This window comes from Triticum urartu, chromosome 7 (genome assembly GCF_003073215.2).
Source record: "Triticum urartu cultivar G1812 chromosome 7, Tu2.1, whole genome shotgun sequence".
In the NCBI taxonomy this organism is placed as follows: Eukaryota; Viridiplantae; Streptophyta; class Magnoliopsida; order Poales; family Poaceae; genus Triticum; species Triticum urartu.
In genome coordinates this window covers 32621750-32649610 of record NC_053028.1, presented here as the reverse complement: position 1 = coordinate 32649610, position 27861 = coordinate 32621750, and the positions used below count along the sequence as shown (strand labels likewise).

Below are 27861 nucleotides of genomic sequence, written 5' to 3'. Positions count from 1 at the left end.
TAATATTCAATTTCGGCCTGACTAACAGGTAAAATAATACTAATAGAAAACCCATTAGCCCCCTGCCCTGGGTTTAAAATTAGAAAGCCCATTAGCCGCTATTGCAAAGAGTCAGCAGCGAAGTAGCACCCGCACCTGGGGTTATTTACCGGCGCCTCGGCGCTCGCCGGAAAACCGTCTTTCAATCCGTCCGTGTCAGTGTAGGAAGGAGATCACGGAGGGTAGAGTAGAAGGTCACTTCCTCTAATCCCTCCCTTTTGTCCCCTGTAAATCTGTCCTTACGGATCGATCTCGCGGCGGCGCGGCGGCCATGGAGCCGAATCTGGACATGGCGGCCATGAGAAAGAAGCTAGAGGATGAGTTGCTCGGCACCTGGCTGTGGGACAGGGAGCTGTACTCCATCCTGCAGGAACAGCAAGAGCTTGACGACGAAGGTGATTACGAGTACTACGAACCAGACGAATCAGACCAAGAAGAAGAGGAGCTCCACTATGGTGGTTCTTGGGGATACGGGTATACGTTCTACTACGAGGACGGGAACCCTTATTACGTCGCCGACATGGAAGAGAGGTGGGAGAATCAGATCCAGTTTCCTTCGACAATGTCCAGCGCCAAGAGATCAAGGGGGGTCTGGGAGGGGTCTCTTCAGGTCAATGGCCCGTGTTAGCTCGATCCAAGCCTGTTATCTGCGTAAAGCTTGCGTAAGTGGCCACGCTTTATTGCTATTATGTGGTTTTTATTTTGTGAAATCTGAACCCACAGATTCTAGAACATCACAACGAGAAAGATTGGCGGTCAGCTTCTGAACATCACACTAGTGCAGAACCGGGCAATAGCACCGGTTCATAAGGCCCTTTAGTATCGGTTTGGTAACCGGCGCTAAAGTGTAGGCACTAAAGCCCCCCCCCCTTTAGTACCGGTTCAGCATGAACCGGTGCTAAAGGGCAACTACGTGGCATGAGCCAGCTTCGGGGGTAGGGAGCCCTTTAGTACCGGTTGGTGTCACCAACCGGTATTAAAAGGTTGGGGCTTTGGGTTTATGATTTCTTTTTCATTTAATTTTGTGTTTTCCATTTAATTCTTTTTCGTTTGCTGGTATTTTACGATACTACATATTGTACACGTTATACATATATATAAATAGAATTTCTAGTAGAACCGATCATAATATATATATATATATCATCGAATGTCTCACAACCACCATTAATTAATTCACATATATATACACACATGTATGTATATATATATATACACACACAATTTCTCCTAATTGGTGCCTTCGGAGCTAGTGGCATTAGCCTAATTGGTGCCTTCGGAGCATGATAACAATTGGAAGTGGTTCATGAGGGCGGTAACGGGTAATAGTATTCTCCTTTGGGATCTATGACCTGGTCGAGCAAAAATCCCGTTATTTCCTCTTGAATTGCTTCTATGCGGTCCTCTGTTAGGAGCTTCTCCCGCACCTCTTTGAACTGTTAAGAAGGAGATCAATATGCATGTGTATTAGTTGTGTGACTAGATATCGATAATGGTGTAAAAATTGTGAATAGTGTTCTGACAAACGTACCCACTCCTGTCTTTGAGATTTGCTCCTTTCGGACGCCATCATGCGAATGTTCTCGCAAACGTAGTATGCACACAGATTATTCCCCGGCGCCTGCTTCAGGGCCTTTACGAGAATGGAATTAGATCAGATAATAATTAATCAAGCATGATAATTAAAGAGATGGCAGCTAGCTAGTACTACTTAATTACTTACCTGGGGTCGATACCATTTTAGATTTTGTTTCCATGGGCCTGGAGTGGCCCTGATGAACTTTGCCCAAGCCCTGCCCGCCGACAAAGAAAATGAATAAATGGGTTATTAAATAGTTGTTATCAGGAAATGATGAACTAATTAAATAGGCTGAGATATAGTTAATAATGATTGAAATTACCTGTTGACTATCCCCTTCACGATGGTGTAGTCACTTGCTTTCTTAAGTAGTGAGTCTAGTAGTTCAACTGTTCCTTCATCAACTTTAATGATTAACAAGATCCAGCAAAATCTGCATGCACACACGTTTGCATGTCTTAATTAAGCGAGCATATGTAAGCAAAAATATGTAGCTAGCTAGTAGGCAAAAACAGAATTTGTAGTACAAGACAGTGTGACTCACTCGAAGTTGTAAGGAAGTAGTATATCTTCATTGTATTTGAGGTGCTTGAAGAACTCTAGCATGCTTTCCTCTACACTTTTTTCGTAATATGAATCTATTTTCCATGTGTATTCATTAATGGTATTTGGGTCAACGAACCCAATGCCATAGCGTCCACCTTTTTTCATTTCATAAATCAACATCCTGCATAATACCACAGAAAAGAATATAGTGAGGATAATTACAGGAGGTAATGATTGATCAAAATGATCACTACAACTAGCTTGAGACTTAAATTACAGAAAGAAATCACTTACAGACAATAGCAACTGACGATAGATTTGTCGAGTGCGTCTTGATTGTATAGCTGAAATAGTTCTGAATACTCAACGGTCACAGCTTTCTCATGGTAGTAATGATCCTTCTTGACATTCACCATGAGGGACTCTCGATTGGAAATCTTGGTAATGTCCATGTACCATTGATGCAATTCATACATTCTCGTTGGGAGCTTATTGACCTCGTCTGGCTCGACCAAAGGTTGGCCCTGGACATATTTCCGTTTTATTTCCTCCTCTCTAGTCGGAGACATGGGCTCGATATCGAGGAGTTGTCCAACAGTGATCCCGATCGTTTCAGCCTGCGCAATATGCTCCTCGGTTATTACCACATCGCCCACCCCGGGAACGTTAACAGTTTGCCCACAATAATATTGGGCGCGCCTACTCTCATGTGTTGTTGACACAACAAGCGGGGGGATTGATTGCGCCGCCTGTTCTCCCAACTGGGGAACGGTTTTACCGCTCCTTTTGCCAGCTGATTTGCTCGAGCTCGAGCTCGCCTCTTTCTGTAGACGTGCTCGATTTAACTTCTTGATGTGGCGCTCATAGTCTGTGTCAACAGGCTTGGGAGCTGGTGCTCTAGCCATACGAATGAAGTGGTCAATCTTTTCCACAGGCACTTTCTCTCTTGGCGGCGGTGGCGGTTTCGGTGCAAAATGGGCTTCCACCTCGGCCTTCGATATGGCTATGTTTTCCTCCTCGGACTTGTCGTAAGGCCTCTACGGAAGAGGCGCGAGGCTTGGACCATATTGAAATCGCTTGCCTCCGCCTGTACCTCCAGTACTACCTTGACTTGTACCGCTACGCACCATAGCTGAGGCGGCTCTCTTCCGTGATTGCTGAGGCGGCGAAGATGGCTAACGTGGCTGAGTTGGAGGAGGAGGAGTGGCCTGAAGCTGTGCCGGACTTGGAGGAGGAGTGGCCTGAAGCTGTGCCGGACTTGGAGGAGGAGGAGTGACCTGAAGCTGTGCCGGACTTGGAGGAGGAGTGGCCTGACGCGTTGGTGGACTTGGAGGAGCAGGAGTGTGCTGACTCGGTGGCGGACTTCGATGAGGAGTCGGATGACGCGGTGTCGGTGGCCTTCGAAAGATGATGCAATCCTTTCTCCATAGGATGATACAATGGTTGGCCTCTCCCAGTGTGTGCTCATCGTCACCTCCAGGAATGTCAAGCTCTAGCCCCGAATATTGGTCCACCACCTCATCAACCAAGACACGAGCATAGCCCGATAGAATCGGGTTGCAATGGAAGGTTGCCTCGGGGGGATTTGTAAAATCAAGGGCGTCCGCCACCTTCATGGATATGTTTTTCATTTTGAAGTGTAGCTCGCAATTAGTGTTCTCCATGATGTCATCCACTCGATAGCTATCCAGCAATGCGTCGCACGGGGCGGAACCCATGCTGCTTCTCGGCATGGATGGGACGGTGCTATCCAATGGTGGATCATCCGCTAGCTGCTGTGACCCCCTTTGCTGGCTAAGTGAGTCGATATGCTCCTGCTGCCGCTGGAATTTGACTGCCAAGTCCGCGTGCGCTGATTCTAGGCCTTCAAGGTGTTCATAGTCTAGCTTCCTCTGTTCCTCCTCCATCTTCCTCTTCTTCTCCTCCGCAATCTTCTTTCTCGCACGAGTTCTGTAGTCGGCGTTCCAGTCCGAAAACCCCTCATACCACGGAATAGCGTCCATGCCTCGTGTTCTTCCCGGGTGTTCAGGATTTCCCAGGGCACGCGTAAGCTCGTCGTTGCTGTTGGGCTCGAACAACCCGGATCGAGCCTCTTCTATTGCAACAAGTAGCTTATCTTCGGCTCCGTCCAGACATGCCTTCTTTGAAACTTTGCCTGTCTTCGGGTCCAACTCCCCCCCATGCGCATAGAACCAAGTCCTGCACCTGGGGGGGCAGCTCAATGTTTCTGGAGTGACACCTGCATCCAGCATCTCTTTCTCAGACTTATCCCACTTAGGCATTCCCACCGCATAGCCACCTGGCCCTAGCTTATGGAACTTATCCTTTTTTGTGGCATTGGCCTTGTTTATTCTTGACCGTTACTTAGATAATTCTGAATCCTTGAATTTCACGAAATCGTCCCAATGAGCACTTTGCTTCTCTAGTGTTCCCTCGAATACTGGAGTCTTCCTTCCTCCCTTGACGTACTTGGCCCATTCACGAATCTTGTGGTTCTTGAATGCAACCGCCATCTTCCTAAGAGCAGCGTCCTTGACTTTCTCCACATCTGCATCTGTGAAATGATCTGGTAGGGTGAAATGTTCCATGAGCGTTTCCCAAAGCAGAAGTTTTTGTCTGTCATCGACAATAGTAACTCCTGGACGTGGCTTTGCTGGCTCTCTCCATTCTTGAAGGGAGATCGGGAGTTGGTCCTTCACAAGAACTCCGCACTGACGAATGAACTTGTCCGCAATCTTCTTAGGCGCTAATGGTTCGCCATTAGGTTTGATGGCCTCGATATTATACTTTACGCCCTCCTTCAACTTTTTTTTCGGGCCTCGTTTCCTGTTGCCTGAAGATTTGCTCGATCCGGATGGCTGAAAGAAGAAAGATCGATTCGTTAATATATCTTCAAGTCATTTAAAACATGTGATGATCACCAGATGCCTGCTTATATAAATATATATACCTCGCCGGTCTTTGTTGTTTCAAGATCAAAATTTTCTTCGTCATGTTCATAGTTCATGACTTCATCAATTCGGTCGTCGCGGTCGAATATCATATCACCCTCCCCGGTGTTGTTTAGATATTCGGAGTCGTCATAATCTTCTTCATTCTGATCATCATCTGGCCCGCGAGGATTGCGTATGATATTGAACAGGGCCTCTTCTCCCTCTCTGCCGATATTGTCCGCCATAGGTTTTATTTAACTAATCCAAAAGAAATATATTCAAATTACAATGCATGGATGCAATCAATTAATAAGGAAAAACTGAATCAATCATAGTACATAATAAGCATCATCGAATATAATCTCGAATACGTCGTCTCGAATAATAGACATAATCTCGAATACATTGTCTCGAATAATATATATAATCTCGAATAAATCATCTCGAATATTATATATCGAATACATCACTAGCTAGCTAGCTAGCTAATAAAGATCGAATACTAGAGAGTAATCTAGGCGGTGGACAACCAAAGTGAAGGAACCATCACTGGATCATAGCTCAGGTGATCTCCCCAAAGAACCTGCCAGGTATTGGAGAACCTGACGTCCATAGCAGCCATGTAGCGATGGACGTGCTCGTCCTCCTCCCTGACACGGCGATGTACCACCTCCGGCGGGGCCGGCTCCCTCCGCACCGAAAGTGGCCCACGTGAACGCCACCAAAGGAGATGAGGGTCGACGACGGGACCCGGGGCCGGGTTCCTCACCAAGCGTCGCGCCCCTGAAGGTAGCACCTCCCGGTGCCATCCCGGCGGAGCCCAGTCCCAGACATGGGTCCTCTGAAGCAGGACGTCGTCGCGAACGGGTCGAGGGCGAGGATGCGGGCCGGGCATCGTCGACAACAAATACTATATGCCACAAAAGTAAAGTAACATTTTTTAAATTATGGATTGTGATTTCATATATGCAAATTCTAAATTTTATAACTAAAACTAACATTTCTAATATTTCTATAACTAAAACTAACATTTCTAATATTTCTATACCTAAAAACCGTTTCTATATAAATAACATTTCTATATAACTAACATTTCTAATATTTCTATATAACTAACATTTCTATATAACTAACATTTCTATAACTAAAACTAACATTTCTAATAATTCTATAACTAAAAAACAGAAAGATTGCTAACAATTCTATAACAATGTGTGTGTGTGTGTGGTTGGCGGCCGGGGCAGGAGCTCACCGGCAAGGCGCGACGACGGTGGGCGGTGACGGGGATGGGGACGGAGACGGAGACGGCGATGGGGACGGGGCGGCGACGACGACGGGGACGGGGATGGACCGGGCGGGGACGACAAGAGGACGGGGCACGGCGCGGCGCGGCGACAGGGACGACGGGGACGGGAACGGGGATGGGGACGGCGACGGACGGCGACGTGGGCGGCGACGAGGGGCAGCGGCGACGGGGCAGAGGAGAAAGAAGCAGGGAGAGATGAGAAACTGACAAATTTTTTTAAGTGTTTTCTTATATAGAACCCACCTTTAGTACTGGTTGAAGCCACCAACCGGTATTAAAGGTCTGTTTTGGCCAGGCGAAGCGGCGGGAACCGCACCCCCTTTAGTACCAGGTCGTGGCGCCAACCGGTACTAAAGGCCCCCCTTTAGTACCGGTTGGAGCCACGACCCGGTACTAAAGGGTGTGCGCTGCCAGGCGAGGGGCGCAAAAGTTTAGTCCCACCTCGCTAGCCAAGGGGCACTCGCACCTACTTATAAGCCCCGCCGTCGCTGCTGTCTCGAGCTCCTCTCTTAAGCAGGCCTTCTGGGCCTATCTCTGCTGCGATGCCCTGTTGGGCCTACTGTGCTAGCGGGCCTGCATCCTGGTCCAACTAGAATTTGGGTTTCTAGTCATATGCAGGCCGTTGTGGCCCAGTAGGTGGGCTTTTTTTCTTATTTTTTTTGCTTTATTTATTTTTGTTTTATTTATTTTTGAGTTGTTTTTTGCTGTATTTAGAGTTTCTTTGTGAATATTTTTGCTTTAGGTACAAAAAATTACAAACTTTATGTTAGTACCGGTAGTCTACAAATTTGAATAGTTTAAATTTTGAATTATTTGAAATTTGTGTGAATCACTAGTTTGTGAATAACTTAACTTTGAAAATAGATTTTTTAGTGATTCTTTTTTCTTATGTTTAATATTAGTGTGTTTTATCATTATATTCAATTTGGTAATGTTTAGGTTATTTAAAATATGAAATGCCTTTGTAACAGATGAGTTTTCGTCTGAAACCCTTATACTTCGAAAGAGATTGTCCATTTTGTACACGAAGTGCATCCAGTTTTTGCGGTAACCCTCTCTACTTTTTTGCACATGCTATGTGGGTGAAATTATGATACCATGCCAACTTTCAACCTTTTCTGAGTTCATTTGAAATGCTTTTCAATTTCAGGGTCATTTAGCTGAAAAAACAGTAAATGCATGAAAGAATTTGCTTGCACATAAAATTTCTTCGCATTTCAAATGCCAAAACACATAACTAGCTATCCTAACTATTACAGAGATTCCCTCCTGGGTGTGAAACACACAAGAAAGTGATGATAGTGAAGCCGATCGCATCCCAAATCTTTGGGTGTGAAACTTTTTCTTCGCGTGTGTCCCTTTGCCCTGTAGCCATGGAAAATCTTCATCGTTTAACTGGATGCTTGGGTCAATATTCACTGTGAATGGAGCAATTCCATCAAACTTTTCATAATCTCTTGACATGTCTGTCTTGTCATCCACTCCCACGATGTTTCTCTTCCCAGAAAGAACTATGTGCCGCTTTGGCTCATCGTACGGTGCATTCGCTTCCTTATCTTTTCTTTTTCTCGGCTTGGTAGACATGCCCTTCACATAGAAAACCTGTGCCACATCATTGGCTAGGACGAATGGTTCGTCTGCATACGCAAGATTGTTGAGATCCACTGTTGTCATTCCGTACTGCGGGTCTTCCGTTACCCCGCCTCGTGTCATATTGACCCATTTGCACCGAAATAAAGGGACCTTCAAACCACGTCGATAGTCAAGTTCCCATATGTCCTGTATATAACCATAATGTGTTTCCTTTCCCGTCTTGGTTTCTACATCAAAGCGGACACCACTATTTTGGTTGGTGCTCTTCTTATCTTGGGCGATCGTGTAAAATGTATTACCATTTATCTCGTACCCTTTGAAAGTCATTATATTCGAAGATGGTAACTGGGACAGCAAGTATAGGTCATCTTCAATAGAGGCGTCATGCATGGTACGTGTCTGCAACCAGCTGGCGAAACTCCTGGTTTGTTCATGTGTAATACAGTCATTAGACCGCTCCGGGTGTTTGGAGCGTAGCAAATTCTTGTGTTCATCCATATACGGAGCCACCAAGGCGGAATTCTGTAGAACTGTGTAGTGTGCTTCAGTGAGAGAATGCCCGTCCATACATATTATTTGTTCCCCTCCTAGCATGCCTTTTCCATCCAGTCTGCCCTTATGCCGCGATTCAGGAACACCAATCGGCTTAAGGTCAGGAATAAAGTCAATACAAAACTCAATGACCTCCTCATTTTCATGGCCCTTGGAGATGCTTCCTTCTGGCCTAGCACGGTTATGAACATATTTCTTTAAGACTCCCATGAACCTCTCAAAGGGGAACATATTGTGTAGAAATACAGGACCCAAAACGTTAATCTCTTCACATAGGTGAACTAGGACGTGCGTCATGATGTTGAAGAAGGATGGTGGGAACACCAACTCGAAACTGACAAGACATTGCACCAAATCATTCTCTAACCTTGGTACGATTTCTGGATCGATTACCTTTTGAGAGATTGCATTGAGGAATGCACATAGCTTCACAATGGCTAATCGAACGTTTTCCGGTAGAAGCCCCCTCAATGCAATCGGAAGCAGTTGCGTCATAATCATGTGGCAGTCATGAGACTTTAGGTTCTGGAACTTTTTCTCTGCCATGTTTATTATTCCCTTTATATTCGACGAGAAGCCAGACGGTACCTTAATACTGAGCAGGCATTCAAAGAAGATTTCCTTCTCTTCTTTGGTAAGAGTGTAGCTTGCATGACCCTGATGTATGCCGTCTTTTCCGTGCATACATTGCTGGTCCTCCCATGCCTCAGGTGTATCTTTTGTCTTCCCATACATGCCCAAGAAGCCAAGCAGGGTCACACAAAGATTCTTCGTCACGTGCATCACGTCGATTGCGGAGCGGACCTCTAGGTATTTCCAATAGGGCAGGTCCCAAAATATAGATTTCTTCTTCCACATGGGTGCGCGTCCGTCAGCTTCATTCGGAACAGGTTGTCCACCAGGACCCTTTCCAAAGACCACCTTCAAATCCTTGACCATATCATGTACATCAGCACCAGTACGGTGGCGAGGCTTCGTCCGGTGATCCGCCTCACCTTTGAAATGCTTGTCTTTCTTTCTTACGGGATGCCTGCTCGGAAGAAATCGACGATGTCCCAGGTACACATTCTTCTTACAATTAGCCAAATATATACTGTCGGTATCGTCCAAACAGTGCGTGCATGCGCGGTATCCCTTGTTTGTCTGTCCTGAAAGGTTACTGAGAGCATGTCAATCATTGATGGTCACCAACAGCAACGCCTTTAGGTCAAATTCTTCCCCCATGTGCTCATCCCACGCACGTACACCTGTTCCATTCCACAGTTGTAAGAGTTCTTCAACTAATGGCCTTAGGTACACATCAATGTCGTTGCCGGGTTGCTTAGGGCCTTGGATGAGCACTGGCATCATAATGAACTTCCGCTTCATGCACAACCAAGGAGGAAGGTTATGCAAACATAGAGTCACAGGCCAGGTGCTATGGTTGCTGCTCTACTCCCCAAAAGGATTAATGCCATCTGCGCTTAGACCAAACCATGCGTTCCTTGCGTCATCTGCAAACTCCTTCCCGTACTTTCTTTCGATTTTTCTCCACTGCGACCCGTCAGCGGGTACTCTCAACTTTCCGTCTTTCTTACGGTCTTCTTTGTGCCATCGCATCGCCTTGGCATGCTCTTTGTTTTGGAACAAACGTTTCAACCGTGGTATTATAGCAGCATACCACATCACCTTGGCAGGAATCTTCTTCCTGGGGCGCTCGCCCTTGACATCACCAGGGTCATCGCGGCTGATCTTATAGCGCAATGCATCGCATAATGGGGCAAGCGTTCAAATCCACATACTCATCGCGGTAGAGGATGCAATCATTAGGGCATGCATGTATCTTCTGCACCTCTAACCCTAGAGGGCAGACAGCCTTCTTTGCTTCGTACGTACTCTCGGGTAATTCGTTGTCCTTTGGAAGCATATTCTTTATCATTACCAGCAACTTTCCAAATCCCTTGTCAGATACACCATTCTCTGCCTTCCATTGTAGCAATTCCAGTGTGGTGCCCAGCTTTTTCTTGTCACCTACGCAATTCGGGTACAACAATTTTTTGTGATCCTCTAACATGCGCTGCAACTTCTTCTTCTCCAAATCATTTGCGCAGTTTCTCTTTGCATCGGCAATGGCCCGACCTAGATCATCAACGGGCTCATCTGATACCTCTTTCAGCTTCTTCCCGCATTGCCGGCTCAGCTTTTCCGCATTACCGGCTCAGCTTCTTCCCCCATTGTTAGTTTCCCCATTCGTATTCAGGGAACCCATGGCCAGGATAGCTGTCGTCGTCCTCTCTTCTTCATTGTCTTCCATCATAACCCCTCTTTCTCCATGCTTGGTCCAAACATTATAGTGGGGCATGAAACCAGACTCAACAGGTGGACGTGAATGGTTCTTGACGTAGAGTAATTGTGACCATTCTTACAGCCAGCACATGGACAAGGCATAAAACCATCCGCCCGCTTGTTTGCCTCAGCCGCAAGCAGAAAAGTATGCATCGGTCATCGTACATCCATTGCCGGCTCATCTTCAATACACAGCACCGAAAACACCAAATTAATACAATACATAAAGTTCATACATAAAGATCATACAACACTTAAATGCAACAAACAAATAACTCTCTAGCTAAAGAATTTAAATGCAACAACAAATGCGATCAAGATCGCAACTAAGGTAACAATTGGTCCAACATCATAATGATACCAAGCCTCACTATGAATGGCATATTTTCTAATCTTTCTAATCTTCAAGCGCATTTTCTCCATCTTAATCTTGTGATCATCGACGACATCGGCAACATGCAACTCCAATTCCATCTTCTCCCCCTCAATTCTTTTCATTTTTTCCTTCAAATCCTCGTTTTCTCTTTCAACTAAATTTAACCTCTCGACAATATGGTCGGTTGGAATTTCCGGTTCAACTACCTCCTACATACAAATATCTATGTCAAGTTGATGGGCATAATTTGTCATAAACACGAAATGCAATGAATAGTTTTAAAAAAGAATATACCACATCCGAATCATAACCCGGACGAGGGCCGACGGGGACGGATATCAAAACCATGGCACTATGTATAACAAACAATGTATGGGTAAGATAATTATACGAGTAACTATATATCCAAATCACACAAACATCAATTTTTTATATAAAACTTCATGAACAAGAGTCTCACCACAAGGTGGTGCCGGCGACGGGACGTTGAGAGCGATCGACGGTGGTTACGACGGAGATTTAGAAGGTACTAAGTAAACCACACCTACATATGCAAACTAAGTGTTATTTTTGACCTCAAATTGCATATAAATCAAATACTAGCACATATATATAATTCCTCCCAAATTACTAAACTCAAAAATCAATCACTATATAAAGCATTGCACGAGCTAATCTAGCAATGAGAGATGAAAGGACAAAGTTGCTAACCTTTGTGATCATTTGAATGGATGGGAGCCTTCAAATCTTGACAAATTTTGGGCAAAATGTGTGATGAGCTTGAGAGGAAGAGGGGAAGAACAGAGAGGAGAGGAGAAAGGGGAAGAACAGAGCGAGCTCGGGTGGACGAAGGGTCTATGTAGGACGACCTTTAGTACCGGTTCGTGATACGACCCAGTACTAAAGGTGCTGGAGGGGCCCCGGACTGACAACATCCTGCCACCACTCACTTTAGTACCGGTTCGTGGCACGAACCGGTGCTAAAGGTTCGCCACGAACCGGTACTAATGAGAGCGGCCGGCTAGCCGTTGGAACCGGCACTAATGCACACATTAGTGCCGGCTGAAATTCAAACTGGCACTAATGTGCTTCACGTTTGACCCTTTTTCTACTAGTGTCAAGCGCCTATTGGTTCATAAGTACTCCCTCCGTCCCAAAGTAAGTGTCTCAACTTTGTACTAGGTTTAGTACAAAATTGTACTAAACTTGAGACACTTATTTTGAGACGGAGGGAGTAGAATTTTTTATAGATACTGTTCGTTAGAATTTCTGTTCTTATTTTTGATTTGCAGGATTGAAAATCATATGTAATATTTTTCTTATGGTTCATTTGGCATGCAATTCCAAACAAAAGTTTTGATTCGGTCCAATCTTATGAAAATTTTGTTTTGTTATGACAGATGTGGCAAGCACCTTATCCTTCAGAAAAATTTCTTCAGTTTTTATGTGAATCCACTTAGTTTTGAATCCTGCAAACCTACTGACGTATTATGTTTGTACCGGTGGCAATTTTTTAGAAAGTTTGACGGTATGCCTTTATAAATAAAGTTAAAAAAAGATTTGCATGCGCATGGCCATTTGTATCTCGAGCAAGTCACATTCTCTATTTTGCCACCATGTCCAGTGATTTGCTAGTGAACCAAGGGAAGGGAGTTCCATATGTCATAAAAAAAACCTAAGTATATGTAAAGAGAAAATTGAGAGAAGTCTTCCTCAGGTTCTATATATTTAAGATTCCCAAGTTCTAATCTATATGACGTTATCCATGTATTTACTGCACAACTTTTGATATCTAATGATTTGTTTTCATATTGCCTGCAGTACCTCCATTGCCAAGATGGGAAAACCGTTGGGTTGACAAAAGGGACAATGAACCTTGTCGACGGGCAATCCAAGTGTTTAGTTTGAATTTATCATCTCCTCATGATACCGCCTTAGAGGTCTATGGCATGTTTGCATTCCGAGATGTACGAAACAACCAACTACGCAACTATGTCTTTGAATACTCTAGAGACAAACCATGTAAGCTTAAGCCGGTGAGTTATGTTGTACCTTCTCTTCTTTTCTCTTTATTGAAGAAATCTGCAGGATATGTGTCCGAATAATCACGAGTGGACATGCGGCCACGCGCGGCTGGTATCCAGCCCGCATGTTTCCACATGATTCGTGCCACTTGAATACCCACGGGATGTATAACGATTTTCGGCTCCTCGTATAGCATTTGGTATAACCACGTATTAGCATCTGACACATGCAGCGCAAGGCAGGCAAGGCATCCAATGCAAAATTAAAAGGCAGGCCAGGCATTGAATTGAGGCGCGGGCCACTAGCATCCCAGTCCCAACGACTAGCTCCATGATGCTGCCCGTGGCCTTTTTAAACAATCGGCTTGATTGTCAATGCCCATCCTGCTCAAGCCTTTTTCTTAGTTCTCCTTCTCTCAGCCTCACAAGCATGTGTTCGTCTAAGTCCCAGCTTAGCTCCACGCCTTCTCCATCACACCACACCGCTAACTAGATGCCTCCGCTCCCTCTCATCCGTTGCCCAGATTGCAATGCACGCTACATGATGTGGTTCGTCTCGGGAATGGAAGAAAACCCAGGCAGGCATTTCTACAAGTGCGAAAGGCATGGAGTAAGTTTTTCAAGATCCTTTCGATCCATGTCCACACACTCCTCGCTAAACATCTGTTTTTTGTGTTTGGCGGTACGGTGGATGCAGTTTTTTGATGTGCGAGAAGAAGTACACAGTACTTCAGCTCACGGTGGGGATACATGATTTCACATGCATCAGCCTATCGCCACGTATCACTGCTTGAACAGAATCAAGCATGGCTGAAGAACATTTAAATGTTGGGCGTCCTGAATTTGCTGCTCCTGGTCATGATCTTCATGCACAAGCTCTGAAGCTCCCCCCGCCCCCCTTGCGAAGGATTTGCTCTAGATCTCCTGTGTACCACGTGCAATGGATTTGCTCTAGTCCCCATTTGTACTTCGTGCGATTGATTTGCTCTAGTTCCCTATGTATTTATCCTTTTCGGTGTGCCAGTACATATTGCATCCTATGTACGCAGCAGACTGGCCTATCAATAATACTCCTACAACGGTGGTGTGCATGGACCATTGAATCCGGTTTGAACCATGTGTTGCATAACGAGGAGTACACTAATTGCGTGTTACGTACTAACCCCAAGCAAATAGATTTTTAAAGAAAAAAACCCAAGCAATTAGGGATGGCATTAATCCCACACGCTGGGTGTGTAACACACCCACCAAAACGTCAATAATTACTAAACGACTTGACAGCCGACATGCATGCGTTATGAAAGAATTAAATCACTGCAGGGCGAATCAATACACCCAGCTGTCATGCAAACACATAATGGCACCCAGAAAGCCATCAATGCACCATCAACACAACGGACGCGCCGGCCCTTGCAGAGGACGACATGCAGGCATGCAGCCCAACAATGTCGTCATGTTGAGGGATTGACCGATTGAGGAAAACGAGAGATGATTTTTTTTCATGAAAAACGAAAGATGATTACAGGTGTGTGTGTATGCTCGTAGGCATAGAAACCAAAAATCAACGCATCATATAATTTTTTGGATGGTCTAACCTGATCTACATCTGTGCATAACCCACCTCCAATCCTCGCTCTGCTCCTCCACAAGGGACGGATTGCATGAAATCTACAGTGCGACAATCCAGCCAGTGCACGTTCTCAAATGATGTCTATCCAAAACCGAGAGCAGTTATGCCATCGCCGGGGCTGTGATGTGAGGCTTGTATTCATACGAGACATAAATGTCGCCTGGTCCACTAGTGGGGCGTATACCAGGACGTATTCATGAACGCTCGTAATTATCATATTACGTATTTGCAAATGGGCTATAATAAGTAGCAATCACAACGCGTGGACGGATGCTCGGGATTACGGCAGCGCGTGGCTGCATGTCCCAAAAATTCACGTCCTGTGTCTAACTATACAATTTACAGGGTTCTTGTAAGCTTCAACCTCTACTTAACCCGCATCAAGGCATCTACGCGGTTGGGCTTGTGCTAATTGAATATCGTTTGCTAATTAAAGACGAAGAAGGTGAAGACAAGGTGTTAATAGACGGATATTCGGTCTATGCTCCATCTTTCTATGCAGAATATGAAAGGCTCCATTGGCACATTAACACTGGCCATCACGGCAGCATCGATCTAAGAATGGCTTCTATACCAAAGGCCGTGTTGGCTGTGTTGGAGTTTGAGGTGCATCATCTTGGGGACAATTTGTTTGACTCACTTACAATAACTGCGGTCTATCGTACCATGCAAGGGCGTGCTTTTTCAGTCTTCAATGGCAAGTTGAGTGTTTGCAGGCTGCCACCGGTCACAGTTTGTGTGGATTACACCAAGAATTTGACTATAGACTTGTACACGTACAACAGTCACTCAGGTGATGATAATTGCTATCCTGATGGCGTTGTTGGTGATTCGAAAATTCCTGGATATTTTCATTACGACATTGAGGATATTATGTCTAACACCGTGTGGTTTAAACCGCAGAAGAGTGGAAGCTCTACAAAAAATTCAAGTAATTTGTACAGTCTTGTAATGTCAGTGAAGGTCACGTGGTCTAGCTTGTGTGAACCATGTCAGTAAGATTAATATGCCCAAGGTTTGTATATTTCCATGTAGTAGTGATTTATTACTTCTTAGTTAGCGTTGACTAGTTTAACACCTCAAAATGCTTCTTAGTCACTACTAGTAGTGGTTTCTTTTTTTTTTACCTGATGGGCTATTCGGCACAAGAGAAAAAGGCGGACAGAAAGCTTTCGTATTATAACAACATTCGAAAACCATGAGATATGCTTGAGTGTATACAAAAAAAACTGCTTCAAACAGATCCAAATAAAATCTGAAATGCAAACAAATGATCTGCCATTTACAAATTTAAAGTTTTGTGAAAATTGCAATTCATTTGCGGGATTTAGAAAATAATAAACCCAGAGATCGTGTGAGATAATATAATTCTACCTCCACAAAGATGTTGACTAGGTTGGTCGTAGGTCGGCTCCAAAACGCTTCGGAGGACGCATGTGCTACGAAGGATTAGGTCGGTAGGCAGCTAGAAACTAGGGCGAGGAGGACGGGGTGCACACCTATAGGTGTTGGATAGTAAGCTGCTTGAGCTAAGGCTGGTCATAGTGGGGAGTAACTTAGACTAGTGTCATGCATATGACACTAATCTATATTACTACCTTCATAGTGCAAAGTGTCTTAGAAGTAGTATCATGTATGGTTGCATTTATTAGCTTATAGACTCAATCTTTTTTGGGAAGCGCTGTGTGATGGTAACATAATACTCATTAACTAGGTGCCACATAAGCAAACTTGTCTTGGGTTGTGCTATTTTACTAGCTAAGTTACTTCCACTATGACTAGCCTAAGAGACGAAAGCGACAGCATAAGCCTGTAAGGCACGAAGCACAAAAATCCATTATTCGGGCACTATCAATGATTGGCTCTTAGTAAGGTTTTGTAGGCAAAATGCTGAGGTGAGGCATAAATTAAAGACGAGAGATATGAGAGTTTTATGTCGGTGAAGATACGACTCTTAGCATATTTATCTACGTATTAAAATTAAATTCTCTGATCTTTTTTTGTGGATAATTAAATTCTCTGATCTGGTGTGACTTGTCTCTCTATTTTTCTCTCATTCGCTTCTCGCTGCAAACAGACTATAAATTTTAGATGCAAACATGATTCCTGAACGAATTAAATATAACAGAACCTAGGTACGCAACACATAAGTGGTTGTAATCAACACTTAGGGTGATGCGTTCAGAACCATTGCTTGGGCATGCCCTTAGAACAGTGCACTACAGAAAAAGAGTAGCAGTGTCCTGGAGTTAGTAACAAGAATTCCAATGGACACCATGAATGTGACACACACACACACACACACACACACACACACACACACGCACGCACACACACACACACACACACACACGCACGCACACACACACACACACACAGAGAGAGAGAGAGAGAGAGCAGTAAAATCTCTCATTTCCTTCAAAAGCCAAAATATTGTTTGTCCAAACATTAATGAGTGTAGTTTTTTGGAGCTCAAGCTCCATGATATTACGGTGAATAGTAAAAATAGTAAACAAAATCAATAAAAATCTGGAACTTTGTGGCATTAATTATGACCAAATGTTGTAGGTGCTTGCAAATTTTTGTGGCCAAATAACATTCTATGGCCTCATACAAAAAATAACAAAATTGATGCTCAAACTTGTGTGCACTTTTGAGCAGAACTTTTTTTTGTCTTGAACTCGTAGGATGTCACGCGGGCACCAATTTATGCAAGCATGTAAGACATTTGGTCATAAACAATGCCACAAAATTTCAGAATTTTTTACTTTTTTTCAAAATTACTGTTCATGAGAGTACCATGGAGCTCAAGCTAGATTACAACTTTTTGAACATTAACTTACCAATACCCTTACAATTTCTAGTTATATAGAGATTTAATACTTTCACTAATGCTTTTAAAAAATTTAGTTGCATTTGCAGTTGAAGACGGCTTGATTTTGCACCAAAATCAGCAAAAATTTGGATGCCGACAGAAACACGGACTGTCTTGGAGTGGCTGTGCGTCCAAAGTGTGTGAGCTCCGGTTTAGATGGAGTGACCAGCCACCCGTTGAAATGCTAATATTTTTTCATTCCCGCCGCATGGCCCGCGTGCTGCACGCCTTGCCTTGCTCGTGCTAGCACGTGGCAACACGAGGATTAGTAGAGTTGCTGTTTCAAAAAAAAGGATTAGTAGAGTTGCCTAGCTTACTACTAGCATAACCCGCGCGGCGTCACGCCGCGCCCATCAATACGGTGTGTTCATAAGTATTGTGTTTACTATTTACAATTAAAATTATTAATATTTAAATTTAAGATAGCAGATCATTGTATGTAAAATTGTGAACCTAGAAAAATAAGTAAGAACAAAATTAAGAAAAAAGCAAATTTATCGGCATAATGCATGTTGGATGTTGCTAAAGAGGAAAACACATGTTCATACATCTCTGATAGGGATCATCTATTCTTGTCGAAGTGGCACGACTCTAGTGTAATAAGACGAAAGGAACATTGATAAGTATTGCTAGAGTAGATCATCCTGGTGTAGCCTTCTGCAGGTTGCATGGTTGCTGTCTAATTTGACTACGTTCTCCTTGGCAGTCTTCTGTCTGGCTTATCTCTGCATGTGGTGGTTTGCCTCCTTTGTTTGAATTTCTGTTTGCATGCGGTAGTCCTGTGCTTCACCCGTTGTCTTGTTTGCATTAGAAAATTGGTTTGCATATGTGTTTCCCAAAGATTGCTTGCGTCTCGGACGATGGATGGATTGATTTTTCTCACGTCCACCTTCCTCTTTTTTGATGGCCTATGCGAAGGTATGGAATAATCGGTTGTAACCAAGTAATACAATCTTATTTCATGATAATTTAATACTTAGTCAAAAAGATCATGTTTACACCAAATTAGGGATCAGATTTGGGAAAAATACCTGTGCTAAAAAACTACATTTTATACCCATTTCTTTAACAAACACCATATGTGTTGAAGATTGTCTATTCCTCAAGAAATTTCCTCTTTGTGTTATAGCTAAATCGAGTTCGTAGTCAAAAATTATGAAGTTAATCATCATCAATGGGGAACTACTTGTGAAATTACACAAGTCAGTGCAATATCATGGCATACTAACTCCAGATATTTGTACTTGTGCACTGCAGAACACAAAACCAACTCAATAGAACAACATAAGTATATTTGAATGAGCAGCTAGAAGTGAAAATCTATGTAAGCCTGAGAGAGAGGCCCTGCTAAAGACGCGGTGCTTATGTGTATTATCTATTCATGTTGTAGAACAAACAAAAGAAAAAAACATCATACTGCTTTTTTTAGGGGGGAAAACATCATACTTGTACGCGACTAAATCAAGAGAACTATATGGATAAGGTTGTATTCACATATAAGGGAAGTAATGCATAGAAGCAAACTGAAAAGGACGCATTTGTTTTCACCATGTGTGGTGCATCTTAGATGACAGAAAATACCCATCCACACTTTTCTAATAAGACTAAACACGATATAATTATTTATGGTCTACATCATTCTAGTTTTATTTCAGGCTTACATCATTTGGAAAGAAAAGTAAATAACTGGATATCAAATTTGATGGCCATGAACTGAATCAATATCTCTGAAAATTAGCACCATGTTTATCGAAAATGTGTACTCCATGACAACATCAAATATTAACCACCTGAAGAATATCATGGTTTTCAGAGCTTTTATTAAAAGGGACACAACACTCCTCCATTAGAAAGACCGAGGCATGAGCTTAGACTTACAGAAGCGACAAAAGCAAGCGATTTGGATATATGCAAGCCACCAGACATCATCCTTTGTGGTGAAGAGGACTTGCCAAGGTACACTGCAGGGTGAATGTTTTCTTGATTAAAACAAATAAAAGAAGTTGGATGGATATGAATTCTTTACCTTACATAATGGGAGTACGCATCATCACAATGATGTACTACATCACAACATAGTCAAATCTAAGAATGGATGTCCTGCATTACAACTCATGTCAGCAACATGGCCGCTTCCTTCCTTGCTCAGAAGCAAATTGCCTGGTAGCAAACAGTTCAGTGCAGCAGCAAGCAGGTTACTCGGCAATTGTGATGTAAACTGGTTAGGATTGCTTTCATATGCAACTCCAATGTTTCATTCATCTTTGTAACTGCTAGTCTAGCTAATTCTGGTTTGCATCAGACTGCACTAAACTCTCCTGACAGATACACCACCTACGGAAACCACCAACGGAATTCTTTCCGATTAGATCGTCAACAATAACTGCACGCCGTACGCCCTTTGCGTGGAAGAAAACTGCCTAACAAACCAACATGAAACTGAAAACCTACAATATTTTGCAGGTCTGCGGGTCGACGGCTTCTTCGTTAGCCGTTGTGTCTATCTTCCAGTAGGCATCGCATTCCTTCCAGTAAATACCAAATGGATGGGCTCATGGAAAAATTTGATAAAAAATGATTACGTTGACACAATTCCTGTATTTACAGGCAGACCACCCATATGCTTTGCCCGCCTAGCAGGAGAGAAAGCTATTTTCCACCATTTGTTCAATATTTCTGTTTCCACCTGATTCTTATCCCAACAATTGGCTTCCCTACTATAGACTACACCTATACTCCTATACCATTTGTACAATCCCAACAAGAAAAAACACCAAACATCATATGCGACAATTTATTGCTCAAACGGTAGCAAGTAGCCAAGAACTAAAGTCTGAAATTTAGATAAACAGATCCTAGTCAATTTCATTCCCGGGACAACCAGAAGTAGTCAGAATCACACATATGCACGTATGTATGTACCAAGCATGACATAACCTTGCAACCTGTCCATTGGAAGCGGCGAAGACTACACACAGCGCCAGCGTCCAGCGACGTTCGGGAGGAACGCGCCGGCGAGATGGTTGCTCGAGAGGTTGAGCGCTCTGAGACTGCGGCAGCCGGAGAGCGCCCTGGCGGTGACATCGCAGCCGATGAGGTTGCCGGACAGGTCAAGGTACTACAGCCCGGAGCAGTTGGTGAAGTCCGAGAGGCCGGCGGAGGATCTTATTTCAGGCGAGGCCCAGCCACCGGACAGACCCGAGGTCGGCACCCACCATCCAGCCGTCCAGGGCGGCAAACCCCTGCCCGCCACCGCCAGCGTCCTTGGCTGCACCAACCGCATCACTGAACAGATTCAACGAATTGAGGCCGCTGCAGGAGCCGGAGAGTGCGGCCACGTCGGCGACGGAACCGCGCAGCACGGGATTTCCGGAGAGGTCGAGCACCTCGAGCTTGCTGCCGCACCTGCCGCCGGCCGCCGCCGCGAGCGCATCGCTGACGTTGGCCCCGCGGAGGCTGAGCCTCTCGACGCCGCTGAGCTGCAGCAGGGTGGCCGCGACAGCGTGGATGTCGATATTGAGCAGGACGGCGGAGAGCTAGAGCGACGTGAGGCGCTCGCCCCTGCACACTGCGCCGGGGAACCTGCAGGCGCCGTCGCGCGCGGTCCAGCCGTCGAGCGACACCTGGTTGGGCAGCGCCGCCTTGAAGTCGTCTAGCAGGTGTGTGTCGTCGGCGGCCGTCACCACGAGCACCGCCAGAAAGAGTGCCGACGCTATGGCCAACTGCACGGGATCCATGTAGGTGAAGGAAATATGCCCTAGAGGCAATAATAAAGTTATTATTTATTTCCTTATTCATGATAAATGTTTATTATTCATGCTAGAATTGTATTAACCGAAAACATAATGCATGTGTGAATACATAGACAAACAGAGTGTCACTAGTATGCCTCTACTTGACTAGCTCGTTAATTAAAGATGGTTATGTTTTCTAACCATGAACAAAGAGTTGTTATTTGATTAACGGGATCACATCATTAGGTGAATGATCTGATTGACATGACCCATTCCATTAGCTTAGCACCCGATCGTTTAGTATGTTGCTATTGCTTTCTTCATGACTTATACATGTTCCTATGACTATGAGATTATGCAACTCCCGTTTGCCGGAGGAACACTTTGTGTGTTACCAAACGTCACAACGTAACTGGGTGATTATAAAGGAGCTCTACAGGTGTCTCCAAAGGTACATGTTGGGTTGGCGTATTTCGAGATTAGGATTTGTCACTCTGATTGTCGGAGAAGTATCTCTGGGCCCTCTCGGTAATGCACATCACATAAACCTTGCAAGTATTGCAACTAATGAGTTGGTTGCGAGATGATGTATTACGGAACGAGTAAAGAGACTTGCCGGTAACGAGATTGAACTAGGTATTGGATACCGACAATCGAATCTCGGGCAAGTAACATACCGATGACAAAGGGAACAACGTATGTTGTTATGCGGTCTGACCGATAAAGATCTTCGTACAATATGTAGGAGCCAATATGGGCATCCAGGTCCAGCTATTGGTTATTGACCGGAGACGTGTCTCGGTCATGTCTACATTGTTCTCGAACCGTAGGGTCCGCACGCTTAACGTTACGATGACAGTTATTATGAGTTTATGCATTTTGATGTACCGAAGTTAGTTCGGAGTCCCGGATATGATCACGGACATGACGAGGAGTCTCGAAATGGTCGAGACATAAAAATTGATATATTGAACAGCTATATTCGAACACCGGAAGTGTTTCGGGTGATTTCGGATAAAACCGGAGTACCGGAGGGGTTACCGGAACCCCCCGGGGAAGTAATGGGCCTTATTGGGCCTGAGGGGAGAGAGAGGGCAGCAGCCCAAGAGGTGGCGCGCCTCCCCTCATGGGGAGTCCGAATTGGACTAGGAGGGGGGGCACGGCCCCCCTTTCCCTCTCCCTCTCCCTCTCTTTCCTTCCCCCTTAAGTTTCCTAATTGGACTAGGAAAGGGGAGTCCTACTCCCACTAGGAGGAGGACTCCCCCTCCCCTTGGCCCGCCCCATAGGGCCGGCCGGCCTCCCCCTTGCTCCTTTATATACGGGGGCAGGGGGGCACCCTAGAACACACAAGTTGATTCACGTGATCGTTCCTTAGCCGTGTGCGGTGCCCCCTGCCACCATATTCCACCTCGATCATATCGTTGTAGTGCTTAGGCGAAGCCCTGCGTCGGTAGAACATCATCATCGTCACCACGCCGTTGTGCTGACGGAACTCATCCTCGAAGCTTTGCTGGATCGGAGCCCGAGGATCGTCATCGAGCTGAACGTGTGCCAAGAACTCGGAGGTGCCGGAGTAACGGTGCTTGGATCGGTCGGATCGGGAAGACGTACGACTACTTCCTCTATGTTGCGTCAACGCTTCCGCTTCGGTCTACGAGGGTACATAGACAACACTTTCCCCTCTCGTTGCTATGCATCACCATGATCTTGCGTGTGTGTAGAAAATTTTTTGAAGTTACTACGTTCCCCAACAGTAGGAGCACGCAACGACAAAGCTAGAGGTAGGAGGGGAGGTGGGAGCGTGTTGAGTTGATGAGTATTTATACATTCATAAGCGGCGGCCGACCTATCATCGTCCAGAAACTGCTTAACCTATTATCGCTCCAGAAGCTGCCAGATAAGCGGCAACGGACTAACCTGAGAAATCCAGCAAGCCAAAAATCAACGATGTGGCCGCAGCAGAACAAAACAGAACGGCATGCATGCACACCCATCCGGAAATCGTCCACAAGGCCAACAAAAGCAGCGATAGCGACACCACGAATCGACCAACAGCGGCGAGACAGAAGAAAGCGACAGGACACATCCATCAACAGCGGCTCAGCAGAATCACCACAAACAGCGACATCAGAACTGACCCGGCATAGATACGAACAAAATCCTACGGCCAATAGAAAAGAAAAGAAAGCACACAAGAAGAACAACTACGACAGCCGATCCCATGTCCAATCAAAAATGCTAAAGCCACCAAACGGACCGTCATAGCAGTTCAAAAAATTTGAAACGAAAAACCAAATCCACAACACGTTTGTACACGGCCCTGTACCAAAAAAAAATGCACGTGTCCCATTCAAATTTACTCATACGTCTTTTTCATCCAAGTGGAACAATAATAGAGCGAAAACCCTCTCAGATATAGAGGCTTGGTTATGCATGTCTCTATATTGGTCTTCACACCGACCACCACTGTATGTAATATGAATGATCTTACCAATCTATACCATAATACTAGTATTGATGTATACAATCTCTGAAAATCCTTTTTGGAGGCCGAGCTCCAATGAGGCCGGGTTTTGAAAAAATCAAATTTCATCAAAATTCGTATTTTTACATTTCAAAAAAAATCTGAGAAAAAATATAGATATACATGGAGCCATAATGCACAAGTGTGTAAAATTTCAGAACAAAATACGTTGAAATGAGGGCTATGCAAAAAAGACAAATCTGAGGCTTTTTAACACATGATACTATTCATCCTCACAGGCCATTAATTTGTCTTTTTTGTACAGATCGCATTTCAAGGTATTTTCATCCTGAAATTTTACACATACGCATAACATCCTAATTTACTTGTACAAATGTTTTCAGATTTTTAAACTAAAAAGTTTGATTTTGATTTTTTTTTTCAAAAAACCGGCCTCCATGGAGGCCGAGAGCCAAAACGCCTCACTCATACAATCTCACACGTTAAACTCACAGCACCCTGGAGGGGGCATTTATATGGACCAAAAGATAAGAACATGCATGCACCTTACGGCCAGTGACAAGCCCCTTCAACTCCCACCACCCCCGAGCCACCTTTAAAATGTGTCTCAGACTCCCATCCCTCCCTCCTCAGGCATTCTCCACTCTTCACACGCCATACTCGTGCTTGAGGTTATTTTAATGTTGTGGATTGATCAAATATGTTTCGATCCCTCTCTAGTTTTGTCGACTCATTCTATTGTCTACCACAATTTGAAGTGATTTGGCTTGGTTTTCTCTTGTTGCTACCAAGGCTCTCATTGAGTATGCGAGAAATGTGTTGTGGCAGCTTAACCTTGTTGGATTAGCTAAAATTAGAGTTGAGATTAAACTCAGAACTGGAGGCATCTGAAAAGTTTTGTGAAGAGGGTTGAAGACATTTAAAAAAAACAAGAGCTTCACTTTACTGTTTTTATTAATTGAGGAACAATTATTACAATGTTGTGTCATCATGATATTCAATTAATTCGACCTGTTTATCATGTAAAATAATGATATTTTGTCCAAAGCCTTCAAGTGCACAACATCTGTTTCAAAATAATAGTAAGAGGAAAAGTCTTCACATAAGAAATGTGTTGCGTATTTAACCTTTTTTATAAGTTAGTTTATTAGTTGGTTGACGACAAATGGACAGAAATTTTCACACTAGAGATTAAAAGTTCATCTATTGAAGAAACTTCTTTTTTGTACAATGCAAAGACAAATGCAGTGAACAAATATTGTGGATATTTGAGCAACTTTTTGGCAGGATGCATATAACTGCAGTATTCTGCATGCATGTAGAATTTCCCCTCCCTCTCCACCGCTGCCTTTCCACTCTCTCAGAGTGCCATCCCTCTAGCATCCTCGGCATGCCCCCTTTTTCGTTGTTGGTGTGGGTTGGAGACGGCTTAGTTTTGCCCCAAAAATCAGCAAAAAATTGGACGCCGAGAGGCATACGGTGTGGGTGAAGTTGCTCGTCCAAAGAAGCATGTGAGCTCCAGTTGAGATAGAAGGAGTTACCAACCACCCCTTGAAATGCTAATGTTTTCTCGCTGCAACTAAATGACCAAGACGCTACACGTTTTGCTCATGCCACGACGCACACGACACGAAACCGGAGTCATCTTGCTTACTATGCATGTGTCTCCACCAAGGTATTCACACCAACCGCTAATGTATAAAGCAAATCGGGCTTAAAAATAAGAAATACGAAGCATATAAAAATAAAAAATGAATTTCAATTAAAATAATTTTGTTTCTAACAAAATAGGAAAGGTGAACTACATAGATGTGCTGCAAGCATCCAGCACATATATTTGCAATACAAAATCTAATGCGAAAATAACTTATGACTAACATGCATGAATTGACGGCGCTGGATGCGTATAGCAATGCAAAAAGATATGAATTGCATGCATGCCTTGGTTGCATGGCTTGGAAAAAAAATATGTAGTGGGCTATAGCTATTTATAGTAATAGAAGATATGAATAATCTTCCCGATCTACCATTTACAAATCCTTACAAACTCTTACAGACCTCCGGTGGCTCGTGGGCTTTGGGTCACGTGGGGAGCATGTAGACGCCTCGCACTGCACTAGTCAGTTCGCTTCGCGGTAATGTTTGGGGCGGCCGCCGCCCACCACTCCCCTCCAACACGATTCGTTTGTTCGTCGGCTCTTTTTTTAACACGGTATAGACGTAAGTATGCATACACTAATCCCTATGAACACACGTACGGACATCCTATCCCTATGAACACATTCGAAAAACTGAGCCGGCATATCATCTTAAAATTTACGAAGTCACCGTAACCACCTTGTCGTTGACGGGAATGTCTCCTCCCACTGAATGCACATCGTCGAAAATTTTGAAATAAATCCGACTTGAACCCTGGTGGGCTGGAGATACCACAGTCCCTCTAACCATCCAACCACTGGTTGGTTCGCTGTTGACCTGCTCCTTGAACACGAAAGATCCAGCGACACCTCATTTGCTCCCCTCCCAACCGGCCGGCTCCAGTCGCTCCTCCTTCCTACCCCCGGAAGAGATCATGCCCCTACGCCGCCGCTGGTCGCCGCCGTTTATCCCGCCCTGCAACTTCCCATGGATCGGCGCCGCTGCCTCTTCCGCCCCAATCTGCTCAACCTCGACTACAACTCCCATCGACAGCGAGAAGCGAGAAGGTCATGCTCACCAGTCACCACTAACATCTCTCTCTCTCTCTCTCTCTCTCTCTCAAAATCCTTCTATACTGTGATTTCTTTCATAGATGGCTCTCCACCTGAAGCAATGTTTCGGCCCGTGCATAGGATTAGGGGGGATTAGGGGAGTCCTATTGAACTGATATAATACATGGGATAGAGGAGGATTAGAGGAGTCCTATAGAACTGGATCATGCCCCTACGCATGCTCATTTACGTTTTGACTCATATTGTGATTATAGCACTTATGGGTTCAGGTTGTATCAGTTATGAACAGTTCAATTTATTTTGGGAGTCTATTGGACTGCATCACACAAACGTAAGTACTGAGACTAATCTATGTTAACAACAATATAAGCATGCATTAGTGAGGTACAGAATTTTATCCAGTAATGAAATACATATCTTCTACTTATATACACCAAGATGTTTGTTGTCGCATTGAGATTTCTAGACAAGCAAATGCTGGGCTGGAACTTCATGTCATATATAGATGCAGATTTAATTTACATGTGTACTAGGAAACTTTAAACAAGTTTTCATATTTGTAGGGTTCACCCTTTTAGATTCCATCAATGGTATGGAAGTGTAACATTCTTTCATAAAGTACCAACTTATGACAATGACAAAAGGCATATTTAATCAAATATATAGTTCCTAAAGTTGTGTTTTAGAGACAAAAAGTTGAATTGGATTTTTAATAAAGAAAAGTGACTTATGCTACTTCTGTTAAAATTTGACAAGACCATTCTAAATTGCTCTTCTATGTACAAAAATGCATATGAAAGCCATGCTACATTTCCAAGAACTGTTGTCAATTTGTATAGAATATGAAAATGCAGAAATCAAAATTGATGGTTAGTTCATATGGTGTATGCTGGTATATTAAATAGATTTGTCATGATTTCTCTCTATTTTCTGTTCTTACTTTATCTACAAGGGTTGCTAAGAACATGAGGTGTGGATACATGAAAAGAAGGGACATAGAGCCTTATCTAATGTAACCAGTGCAAACCTATAACCTGTCGATGACCCGCCTCCTCAGGTCGTTTGATGTTTACTGGAAACAATCTAGACCGCGGAGCTTCAGCAAGCATGTGAACCTTTGGCCCATATCTCAGGGAGGCGGCCAATCCTAAGC

At 44.1% G+C, this 27861-nt stretch overlaps 1 long non-coding RNA gene and 2 pseudogenes across 1 annotated transcript; all 3 read left to right on the top strand.

Annotated features, from left to right (window-relative positions):
• Nucleotides 1–253: 253 nt before the first annotated feature.
• On the top strand, nt 254–20415 carry LOC125518245 (annotated as a pseudogene).
• LOC125523242 lies at nt 13674–14387 on the top strand. Its single transcript, XR_007290148.1, has 2 exons — nt 13674–13883; nt 13971–14387. It is a non-coding gene; the product is annotated as an uncharacterized LOC125523242 (long non-coding RNA).
• Nucleotides 20416–20870: 455 nt separating the features above from the next.
• Nucleotides 20871–21519, top strand: LOC125518244 (annotated as a pseudogene).
• Nucleotides 21520–27861: the final 6342 nt, after the last annotated feature.